This window comes from Chionomys nivalis, chromosome 16 (assembly GCF_950005125.1).
Source record: "Chionomys nivalis chromosome 16, mChiNiv1.1, whole genome shotgun sequence".
Taxonomy (NCBI): Eukaryota; Metazoa; Chordata; class Mammalia; order Rodentia; family Cricetidae; genus Chionomys; species Chionomys nivalis.
In genome coordinates, this window is record NC_080101.1 from 7965962 (window position 1) to 7978400 (window position 12439).

The 12439-nt window shown below is 49.3% G+C and overlaps 1 protein-coding gene across 4 annotated transcripts in view; it reads right to left on the minus strand.

Moving 5' to 3' along the window:
• Positions 1–10031, minus strand: part of Chd7 (chromodomain helicase DNA binding protein 7) — a 179431-nt gene extending 169400 nt beyond the window's left edge. For 3 of the 4 annotated variants that reach the window (XM_057790256.1, XM_057790257.1, XM_057790253.1), the window contains exon 1: positions 9755–10031. The gene's annotated coding sequence lies outside the window, so the exon portion shown is untranslated. Of the gene's footprint in view, positions 1–9107; positions 9242–9754 lie in introns of those variants that run through there. The other variant, XM_057790254.1, reaches the window with a different exon arrangement.
• Between the last annotated feature and the right edge of the window lie 2408 nt (positions 10032–12439).

Below are 12439 nucleotides of genomic sequence, written 5' to 3' on the forward strand. Positions count from 1 at the left end.
CGGTAAAATGCTAACGCACCAAGTCCATGCTCTGTAAATGCCAGCTATTTGGATCAGTCGCTTAGACCATTAGTCTTCTTTTGAGAACTTTCATCTTTCTGTCCCAGACTAGGAAGCAGGATAATTCTCAGAGAGCTTCACTAAGTCTTCTCTTTCCTGAAAATGGGGCTTCCTCGTGTTCTAGCTGCCGTTCACATCTCAAACTCCAGCCCCGAACTTATTCTATGTTTAACCCCTTCCTTACCCAACAATCACAAGTCTGGAAATGAGAAGTAATTTGTTCTGAGTCTGGGGAACCTTGAGCTCCCGGAGACTTGGGTCTGACAGAATCAGATATTTATACTTCAAAACTCACTGAACCTGCCCAGGCCACTGTCCAGAAAAGATACTGTCACCCACTATTTGAAGAACAGCAGTTCTGGGAGAAAGGACAAATGGTTATTTTCTAGAAAGACACCCATAACCCAATGCAGAGAGCACTGTGAAGCTGGGGAGACCAACTACTCCCTCGACACTGACACTTTCAGGACCAGAGACTTGGCGGCCCCTTCTGTGCAACCAATAGCATCAGCATCACCTGGGTAACTGCCGTGTGGTCATCCTACTGGAGGGAGGTGCATGCAAGTGTGAACTTTGAAATGAGCAGTCTGGCGAAAGTGAAAACGGTGTGGCCCTTCACCACTGCGGGCCACTAGCTCAACTACTTATCAGTTAAGACTGTAGTCTGAGGAACCTTTTTAATTAAAAACAAAATCAAGAACTGGAAAGATTGCTCGAAAAGTACAGGCATTAGCTGCTGGATCTGATGCCCTGTTTGGATCCCAGGGTTCACATGGTGGAAAGAGAGAACCAACCTCCACAAGTTGTCTCAGACCTCCATAAGCACACTGTGGCATGGGCACGCACACACGCGTGCACGCACGTGCACACACACACTAATTAAATAAGTCTAACATTTTTTTTTAAACTTGATGGGTTCAGAGACAAAAGGTCGGCTGATGAAAACAGCAACTGCTCACCCACTAGGCCATATTGCTTTACCCCGCGCTTCTGGCACAGTGCGTGCCCACTTGGCCTCACCATATCCTTGGGTGGGTGGTTGGATCAGAATCCCCATTTGTAGGATTCCTATCTGGCCTTTCTGCCGTAGGAATTCAAGTTTCCAGCCAGCACAGAGTATGAATGTATGGTCTCCACAAATGTTTTCATCTCCGCAGAAGAGGAAGTGTCTTGAAGGTCAAAGGGGCACTCTGAACATTCACAGACATAGCAAGTGCAAATGGGCAGTGTGGAGAGCCACAGCGCGGGCTGGCAAGGCTCCGCCAAAGGATAAGCTATGTGGTTGCAGGGTATCACTCATACTTCTGCCGGGCGGTGGTGGCACACGCCTTTAATCCCAGCACTCGGGAGGCAGAGGCAGGCGGATCTCTGTGAGTTCGAGACCAGCCTGGTCTACAGAGCTAGATCCAGGACAGGCTCCAAAGCCACAGAGAAACCCTGTCTCGAAAAACCAAATAAATAAATAAATAAGTAAAGCCCCTCTTCTTATCTCATGCAAGTGAAGGTGGTCTGGGTATAACAGTAGCCCAGATGCTATGCAAGCAGATGCTAGAACCGAGCCAATCAGAACTCACGCTCCTCTGCCACAGACTGCAGTGGGAAAGCCTCAGTCTCCTCAGCTGAAAAATGCAGATCATTCCACCTAATACCTGGAGTTGCTCTTGATGAGTAATTGAGAGACCCATTAAAACACTCAGCACAGGTTATACGGTGTAAACTCGGTAGCACAGCCTGTGTTTACTATGTAAAGTCCTGGACTCAACGCCTGACTCCCACAGTTGTTCTCTGATCTCCACACGCATGCTGCTGGCACAGTAATGTGTGTGCACAACACACATGCTCACACACACATACACACACAATTATGATTATTGTTAGTCATCTTTTGAGCTATCTTGTTCTTTGCTTTTCTTCAATGCCCAACAACAATTTAATCAAGACTTTAAAAACTTTCAAGTGGATATTTTTCTGACATGATAAACATATCTAAAACTAATTAAAGCAAAAAATCCAAACACAAACAAGGTTAAGTACATAAGAATATATAAGCTACCAAAATGGAGGCTTTTAAGTTTCCTCTAAAGATTAATGGTTAACAGTTCACGGGCCCCACCCATACATAAAGTAATTGTCAGGCCCACACACTATAAAATACACCTGATATTAAGGCATTTCTCGTTGTAGAGTTATGCTGAAACTGACTGTATTACTCTAGAACACTAGCAGGCACTGCCTTGGAAGCTAATGTATGATTATTATTCTTGAAGGGTCATCTCATTGTTTACCTGCTCATGTTAAATATACTTAATGGTTTAAATAATATGTGCACCTGTAATTGCTTCAAATATCAACAAAACAAATTTTTACAATGTCCAGTCTCTCAGAAAATTAAACAGGAGACATTACTGCACTCCTTCGAAGGTTAAGCAGTCCCCCAACCTGCTACAGAACTAAGAAAATAAAACAACAATTAGGAAGGTATCTAGAGCCTTCATCAGACACACTGCCAACCTAACCAACTGCTTTAAGGTGATGTTCTCAAGAAGAAACTACACACCACACATCTGATTCTCGCCTGTTGTCCACACAAAGGCTGGGGTGGACGTGCACGTCACCTGTGGTCTGTCTCGGTAGCAGTGATTCTGCCTGAGCCTGTGTTGATAAAAGAAATACATGGTGTAAAACTCAAACCCACCATATGACCGCTGCTCCCAAGTCACTGCTGGAGCCGAGAGAAGAGACAGCCCCAAGCTCACTCGGTTCATCAGCCCCTGAAGCCCACACTGCAGGAGGCAGCCGGCACCTTCCCATTACCTTACAGCTCAGAGAGAAATGACCTCGAAAACACATGCTGCCTGAACCAAACAAAAGAAGGTATCTTAAAGGACCTTTCAAAACCCGAAACTAGGAAGCTGAAGAAGTAGTACCAGAAATACACTGCCACCAAAGAGCTGGCACGGGGACTCTGAAATGGTAACTAGAGCACCCAGGTTTTAGACTAAGAGACCCTAAAACAAAGATACTAAGTTCCAGGGAAGACATCTCCACTTGCAAACAAAAAATAAGTAAAATAAATCTATAACCAAACAAAAACAATTAGCAACAGAAAGTTTGTTTCGATGTTAATATTCAGGATTTTCACAACTTGTTAGCTCATATACTGCTAAAATCCACCATTCAGAAGCTTTTCTGCATTTGCCAATAGACATCTCTCCTCTGTTACTAGCAACCATGCTGTATATAATCCACTTTCTACAACTGAACTGCCTTTGAACATAATTTACATATTAAACTGGTTTATACATACTCCACTAAACACCAGGTAAGCATTCAGGCCAAGGCTATTATTTTTCCCCGATTATTTAAATAATATATTCATTTCTACAACACCCACGTAGGACCGCAACTGCCTCGATATGATTAACTCCCTCCAAGTGAGAAGCACAGCGCTGGAAGCACATGGCACCCACAAGCTATCTTCTGGAGGCCTGGGACCTTGCCTGAATACGTAACAAGCTACTGAAAGGAGGTTCCAGAGGAGAAGACACAGAAGGGCGAACGTGGCCAAGTCTGGTTACCACAAGATTCGTGCTCAGCCTCTGATGACCCAGCTCCTACAGAGTGTCCACGTTAGGCTAGTAAAAGAGAAAGGCCACAACCCAGGCCAGCTTCAATGCTTACCACCTTCTTCCTGTTACCCTGAGCCTTTCCCCAGTGGGCTTACCACACACTAACAGGTAGTAGATTCTGCCTGAAGAGTCTGGAATACCACTAACAATGAAAAGATGGTTACAACAGTTACCCAATTCACAGTCAGGATCAGTAATCTCGGTCACATGCTCAAAGAACTCATGGACTTCTTCCTCACATGCCACCCTCGTCAGGTGCCTGCTGCCTCCACGAGCAGCACCACCAGTCAGCCAAGAGGGTGATGTGCTAGAAATTGACATCCCCAGAGACCTCTCTTCCAGGACACGTCCATCTATCTTCAAGCCGGATTCACTGAAATGCCTACAAATTTCTCACATCATGTTCACCACTCTCCCTCCCCACGGATGCCAGTCGAGGCTACCTCGGTACCAATCCCGACAAAAGCAGACCGGACACTGCCTACATTCTTCCACCCACTCACCCTCTCACTTCATCCCAAAGACAATCCTGCCAGTGTCAATCAGCCTGAACCCTCAGTACTACTGCTGTATTCCAAAACCCCAAATTCCACAACGTGTCAATGCTGCCTAAGCTGGATGCCACCTGCCTCGAGGGTCTCATCTCAAAGCTCCATGATGGCTTAAAGCTGCCACCTCCCCCAGGTCAGAGGGCACTGCTGCCTGTTCGGTTCTCAAGTGTTCCTTGGCACCAAAATACAGATGACAACACTAAAGCCATTTCTCAGTGGTTGAGTCCACACAGTGGAGGAACTCCCAGTGTCTGCAGCACCTGGCCTCACAGCAGCTTGGCTCTCTGAAGCTCTACCAAGTGTCTCGTGTCACCACTGTGTTCCCAGACTGCACTACTATACCTTACCCCAAAAAACAGCTGAATCGAAAACAGAACAGAAAAAAACCTATCAAGAGTCCGGAAAGCCAAGCCTATAGCCTACACGGGCAACATGAGGCTCAAATGACCACTGAGAAAGTATCTACCCAATTCAGCATCAACAGCCACTAACACACCAGAGAGCCAGTCAACCTTTACCCACCAAAGCATATTTCTCCATTTCAAAGCAAAAACAAAACAAACACTTCCACCTAAAAGAAGAAAAAAAAAACTTCTCATGTTTGCAAGGCCTGACAAGTAAAATGTAGTCATCTAGTCGGGACGATGAACCCATGATCCTACACTGAAAACAGTCATCAAATGTTGGGATAATCATCTCTGCTTTTTTCAGATAATCACGGGGGTGGGAGGATTTTAACACAGTGGAACAAACAGTGGTCGTTTAGGAGCCTGGTTCTCATGGGCTTCAGAACTCTGAAGACAGAAGGCACTCCCAAGTCACTCCGTGAAGAACCCAACCCTCCTAGAGCTATCTCGGTTGTCCAGGAGATGAGCCCACACCTCTCCCGCACAGTGCACAGTAGTAGGCACAGGAGAGACAGGAGTGCCTGGGGAAGCACTAACTGACCAGTAACTCAGTGGCCAGTTAGTGGCAGCCCATTTAATTAATCTCTTGGCTCTACTTTTTTAATTTATGAAGTCAAAAAGTTCAGCAGAGTCTCTAAGGTCCTCACATTCTAAATATCTGAAGGCACGAGTGACTGTAAAATTTAACTCTATATGACAGATTCTTTATGATGGGTGCTTTCTATTATAGCACAGCTGATTTCACATAAAATGTTAATATATTGATAAAAGACACAGACAGTGTTTTAATTACCATTCCTGCTCTTGATGCCCACCATTCTACTCTGATCTTCATCCATATCTGCAACATGAGTGATACCCAAGTTGAAGTAAGCCATTACACCTTTGCGCTTTATAGAAAACTATGTTTACTCCCATTTTTTGAATTTTAAATACTACCAGTCATCATCTTCAATTGCCAAAGATTTTTAGCAGACTAAATAAACAGTTTTCTTAAGAGGACTGGGGCTGGAGAGATGGCTCAGCAGTTAAGAGCACTGGCTGTTCTTCCAGAGGACCTGGGTTCAATTCCCAGCACCCATATGGCAGCTCACAACTGTCTCTAACTCCAGTTCCAGGGCATCCAACACCCTCATACAGACACACAAGCAGAAGAAACACCTAAATAAATAAGTAAATAAATGTTTTACGAGACGACTATTTTATTTCACAAACTAACGGCTAGAGAAACCAGTGAAGAAACAAGAATGCTAAGTTCTAATTTTTAAATGGCATAAAAGAACTCTTCTGAATGACACACTAATGTGTCTGCGTACAAATTCAGAGCCAAAGAGGACCAACGTGTTCCTTCAGCCAAGGCCGACCTCTCAAAGGTCCTTCCCAAGGCTATCAAGCACACCTAGCTGTGCCTGTGGGAGTGTGTGTCTTCTGTGTAGAAATCACCCCAATTTGGGGAGTCATCACTTTCTTCAGAACAACTTTCAAGAGCCCTGCTTTCTAGGTGCACACGCTGCTCAGTCCTGAGCATGCTCACTGTTGTGATGCCTGACTTACAGGTGTTGTTTATTAGATGACCACGGCACCTGCCATGAAACCAAAGGTCCTATCTGGACAAAGAAGAAAGAGAACTACCACCGCCACGGTTCACCCCGGAGTGAAGACAGGCAAAAAGAAGCGTCTATGCTACTAGAGAACAAACTCCCAGAGAGAAAGTCCTGCCTCTTACACAGAGTTCCACGGTGGAAGGCTTGCGCAGCCAGGATGAAAATGAACTTAAACGGGAGGTAACTAAATGGCAAGCAAACTTGATCATGCACGGCAGCATATAAAATACAATTCCAGGTTTGAAAGAACTGTCCCAAACCTGGCTCCCACGCTGCACTATGGAGCGTCCAGCAAATGCACAGGCCGGTGTAGCCCTGTTTGCTGCTGAGAGGCAGGCCTGACTTTGCATCAGCGTGCAGAAGGGGTTGTAATACGTCCTTGATGTTTAAAGTCATACAGGAACCTAAGGTGCCCAACTCTCAGTAAAACCAAGGCTAACAGAGAACACTCCCGTCGGAGGAAGTATTGGAAATATTCCGTAAGTCAAACAAATAAAAAACTAGACCCAGCCTAGATGAATCCACTCAGTATTTTAACACTGAGTCTCTGCATTAACACTGGCATCTGTATTTCTAACCTGCAGTGCTAGGTAACTAGTTTATTTTTTTCCTTGAAAGAGAAAAATAAAAGTTGAAAATTAGTATCATCTACATATGATGTCTCTATTCTGTCCTCTGTGTCAAAGACATGGGAAAATGAATCAATTTTAAAACTGATGTCAAAATAATTCCACTGATTAAGCCAGTTTAACCAGAGCTTAGAATTTACATGTTTTTAAATAACTTATTTTTTTATCTAGAAAGTCTTTGAATTTTGAAAGCATAAACATGGGATAAAAATTTATAAACTTCAAATTTACTAATCTGTCCAGTCTTCTTTGGGAGGGAAACAGTATGCCAAAAGAATATAAATAATCCATACACACACTCCCAGGAAAGATCTCAAATCATGAGTGTCACACTGAGGAAATTCACCTGTTACAAGTCTGTCAAAAATTCATAATGTCCCTTAATCAGCAGACTACCAGAAAGAGGGAAGGGGAATGTCATATTCACCCAGTGGACAAAACAGAAAAAAAAAAAAAACAATTTTAAATAGCTCCTAAAATTCGTTGATCAAGTCCTTTTCCATTTCCAATATTTCCTTTTACTCTGTTCCTTTTTTTTTCTTGCAGTTTTTCAGGGAAAATAAACTTTTCATAAGCAAACTGGAAGACTTAAAATGTCTCCTACTTATCACCTCGAAAGGCAATCCTTGGAGTCGGCTGTGCCCCAAGCCTCTAGCTTTCCGCCTCTTTATTATCGTTGTCAATGAATGGGCCCCAGTCAAATGAAAGCTGCCATTTTAGGGGGAAGACTGGAGGGCTTTCTGTTGTGCAACAGCGAGACAAAAACACTGCGCGACAGATGTACTCTGGGGGCTGGGGAGGACGCAACTTCATAAAACCGCTGCTCAAGTTATTTCTCGGACATTACTGTAATGGAAACGTAATTATAAGCGGAATAAATCAGGTACCAAGCTGCTAGGTCATCGCCACTAAAAATTTTTGTCATCGTTAGAACAGATCTGTGAGGAAATAAAGAGATGTATTTTTCTCCCGTTGATTATCACACATATGAAGAGTATTCACCCTCTTACTGAAAGAGAATTGGGAGAAAGTAACACTGGACCCCTTAGGAAGGTGTCACCCACTGCAAAGACGGCTTCTTTTAAAATTAAAAAATAAAAACCAGGGCTCTCATAAAATTATTTTAAAATAATTATTTAATATATTCCAGAGATCCAGTTCAGAGGATAGACACAGTTTAAGTAAGTTATTTAAATCGATTGCTGGATAATATACAACGGGAAACTAAAAAGTATACTTAGCAAGTGGAGAGCTGGATAGTGTATCTAATTCTAGCAATTCAAAGGAAACTCTCCATGTGGGTTGCTACTTTTCTTTTGTCCATTGTCTGTTCAGAAGAGGGAAGGAAAAAAAAACTAGTTTAAAACCGAGGCGTGAACAGTCTCTAAAAGTGACCTCCTAGGAGAACCGTACTGCCCGGCCGCAGCACTCCCCGCGCCGTCCGCTCCACGGGGGCGCTCACAAAGCGGGCTGCCGGGCCGGAGTTTGGGGTGCGCTCCCACGGCGCGGGGCTCCTCGAGGCAGAGCCATCCGGAGAAAGGCGGCTCGGGAATGATGGCTGCTCGGGGCCGGCGGCTCCTTTCCCGGAGCCTCCTGACCAGTCCCCTGCCCCCGCCAGCCGGTCGCCCCCTCCCCGTGCCGCTCGCCCCGCGCCGCCTCGCCCACCCCGCACCGCGCCCCGTCGCGCCCCGCCCGCGCCCCGCGCCCCCACCGGGCCCCGTCCCCGGTGCGAAGCAAACAAACAACGCGTCCCCCGCCGCCCTCCTTCCTCTCCCGCTGACCGCTCGGCCTCCAGCCACTCGGTCGCTCGCGCTCCGAGCCGGCTCTCCGCGGGGGCACCGCGCAACCCCGCCGCCCCGGGGCCACCTGGCTACCCCCGCCCCCGCCCGGACCCCGACAGGCTTGGGGGGGAGGGGAGCGAGGACGCGAGTTGGGATCGCGGATTAAAGTCGCTATTATGCCGCCGCCCGCGGCCGGGCCAGCTCGGCAAGGTGGGGTCCCCCGGTCGCCCGCCCGCGCTCGCCCCAGCCCGGCTCCCTTTCTTCTCGTCCTCCCGCACTTGGGAGCCACCGGGGTGCCCCGGGAGCCCCAGGCTGCGGGCTCGGAACTCCGCGGCCACCGCCGCCGCCGCCGGCTGGGCTTGGGACGCCCCCCGCGCCGCGTGTTCGCGCCGCCCCCGCCCCCGCCCCACGCGGCGCCCCGCGCACTTTCCCTGCCGCCGACCCACCTCGTCCGTGGCTGTCCCCTCGCGGGCTGGCGCCGCCGCGCCCGCAGGGACGCACTTTGTTCGCGCCGGTGCGGCCGCCGCTCCCGGCGAGCGCGGCGTGGTCGGGCCGGAGCGGGGGGCGGGGGCGAGGCGGGGGGCGCCGCCGTCCCCGAGCCCCGCGCTCAGCGCCCCGCGCCCGCGCGCCCGCCGCCGCTCGCGCCGGAGTTGGAGCCCAACTTTTTCCTCCTTCCCTTTTCTCTCGAACGCAGCCGGCAACTCGTGCTCGGTGCCGGCGGGAGGAAACGCGCTCGCGCTCCCCAGCGCGCAGACACGCTCCCTCCTGTCCCCGTCCCCCCCGACGCCGGCAGCACAACAAAAAGCCATTTACATGCGAGGAAGTGACCCTCGGCCGCCCCGCGCGCCCCCGCCGCCGCCGGCCCCGCGGACGCAGGCAAAAGTTGGGGCACCGGGCAGCGCTCGGGCCGCGGGTTCGGGCCCCGCGGGTGACCGGGCGGGTGGCGCTGCGCTCCTGCCGACCGCGGCCCCCGCGCGCCTCTCCCCGCGCCCCGCACACGCCCAACTCCCCGCTCGCAACTCCGCGCGGCCCCGGCCCGGCGCGGTTTCCTGCCGCCGCCCCTCCCGGGGGCGCCGGGGAAGTCAGCGCTCACCGGCTCGCTCGTTCGCTCGGGCTGCTCCGCCGCCGCGCGCCGTGGGGAACAAAACGCAGAGCGACTCCGGAGTTGGCTCGGCGGCCGCGGCCGGGGGCTGATCCACGGGCGCGGAGTTGGCCGCGCGCGGACGGGGCTCTGGCGAGTTGCGGGGTCTCCGGGTCCCCGGGCCGCCTCTTCCGCAGCGCTCCTTTGTGTAATTCCACTCGATTCAAGTTTAATCCGATAGTTCCCGAGCACGAGCGCGTCCGCACTACCACGGCTCAACCCCCGCGCCGCCGCCGCCACCGCTGCCGCCGCCGCCGCCGCCGCCGCGGCCCCAGCACGCCAGCGCCTGCGCGCGCCCTGCACGCCGCGCGCACGAGCCTCCGGGGCCGCGCGCGCCCGCGGCCGGCTCCCTCTGCGCCGCGCCCGCGCCCGCGCGCCGCCACCTGACGTCAGGCGCGCCTGGCATAATTTATGCAAGAATTCGGCCGGGGTGGCGGAGGCCGCGGAGAGGCCGAGAGAAGGGGGCGGTGCGGCGCGGGCGGCCGCCCCTTCCCGTCCTGCCGGGCGCCGGCGCATCGGGCGGGTGGCGGTCCCGGTGCGCGGCTGCCACAGCCTCTCGGGCCGGCTGCCGCAAGCGCCCGGGCGCGGGTGCAGACGGTGCCACGTTTCTGCGCAGCACCTTTCCGGAGCCGCGGTGCGCCACCCTGGGGCAGGAAGCCGTGGCCCGGAGCCCGTAGTGACCCCCAGCCACCGCGAGGGGTGTCCAGTGTCGCGCGGACGGCGGAGGCTGGAGGTGTTTGGGTGCCTCTTCTGTAATTATCCTTCAACTTGAGATGATTTTCCCACACGAAATACCTAGATGGACGCCTTGCCTTTCAAATAGATCCATTCTTGCTTCGCCACTTTGCTTTTGCCGACGTCCTCGGTGATGGGACAGCTGGCTCCGCCACTAAATCAAAAAGTTGAACTAGATGGCATTGATTTGGGCTGAATTTGTTAGCATGCCAAAAAAAGAAAGAAGGGATAGCGCAGTGGTTATGAAACAAAGAAATAGAATGTGTGCCCATTTTTAAACGTGTCAGAACTGGAGTGCTTTCATCATGCCTTGGTCAATGTGGCACTAAATATGATCTTCTGGCTTTAACTACCCGGCCTTCCTGCCCATTTATCTTACCGGTACAAGATGAATATTAACCTTGAAGAAACTTTTTTACTGATTTTCCTCTTGCGTATTAAATATTTAAACATTTACTAAGCACCTTTTGATTGCAAAACACTGAGCAAGTATCATTTATAAATGGTCAACGATTGTAAACACTGACGGTTTTATTAGGTTAAGGATTGAGCTTACTTTTAAATAAGGAAGGAGGTTCCACAGCCAGCTGTGACAGATGAGCTAGTGATTTGAACCCAGAATCGTAGAGAAAATGCCAAGCATGCTAATCTCACCCACTGCTGCTGAGTCTGGAACCACAGCGTATCATTTGGACAAATGATTTGCCCAAGCTGTGTCCTTTGTACTGCAACTTAATCGGTTAAACATTTATTTCCTAATAGTAATAATTTTATAAATATTTTATTCTTTCTTAATATTTTCAAATCTGTTGCTTATTTAAGTGCATTGCTTCTGGCTTTCTTTCACCATAAATTGAATTTTAAAAGGAACGTGTTCATCAAATAGTTTGCAGGTAATCAGTAGAAAATATATTTAATACTACAGAAAAAAAATCTGACATTGAAAACTGGAAATTATAAAAATCTGTTTTATAACGCCAGTATCATAAACTAAAAAATCACAATTCTGGCGTTAACTTTCCGTTTGTATTTATATCTCTTAATGTAAGACTGTAATAGATATTTTAGTCAGATGTGCATATACTTCAAGGCAATTTACAAGCTAAAAACTATGACCTCTACATTTAATTAAAGTATAATGCTTTAGCTGTGTGATCAACAAATAGCTCCAAGTGAGGAGGTCCCCTGTGGTGTCCTTGTATATTTCACTAGAAAGTTGGGACGCTTCCTTTTGTAATGTGCCAAAGATAAACATTGCCAGTGTGGAACAAAACATCAGCCACATATCCCCTCTCTGACTTAATCTCCTTCTTATCCCATCCCAAGAGCCGGGGGAGAAGTCCAGGCTTTCAGGAGTTCTGGTGCAGAACTGGAGGGCCTTAAAAAACCAAAAACCCTCAGGCACAGACCTAGGCGGCTTTGTGTTTTCCTAAGCCTTAGCTCCCACCCACCCCCCACTACTCTAAGCCTGGAACCGTCCTCTCTCCGTTTGCTCTACTCTTGAAGTTTTCCCAAAGAGAATCATTTGAATTCACAAGCTTTAGCTTTAAGTATGCAAATACCTTAGGGCCAGATAAGGGTCATTCACAGACAAATGTAAACTCCTCCAATGGGTTGCTTTCTCCTCCCCCCCCACCCCAAAGCCCAGCAGAAACTAACCCATTAGAATATTTTTACATTCTTTTTATATTGAGTGCCTAATCGGTTCCAGGCTTGGTTCTAGGTGCTGGGAGAAGCACTAACAAGCCCTCCCTTTCTTGAAGTCTTTTGCCCTGTGGATTGGTAGTTGAGATTCAGTGAGCAGAAAGAACCTCGAGGGAGGCTGCATCCTTGAGGAATTAGGACTAGCTGGCCCATCCTGAGGGCAGTGTGAAGGCGCTAGAGACCTGAGAGGTGGGGCTC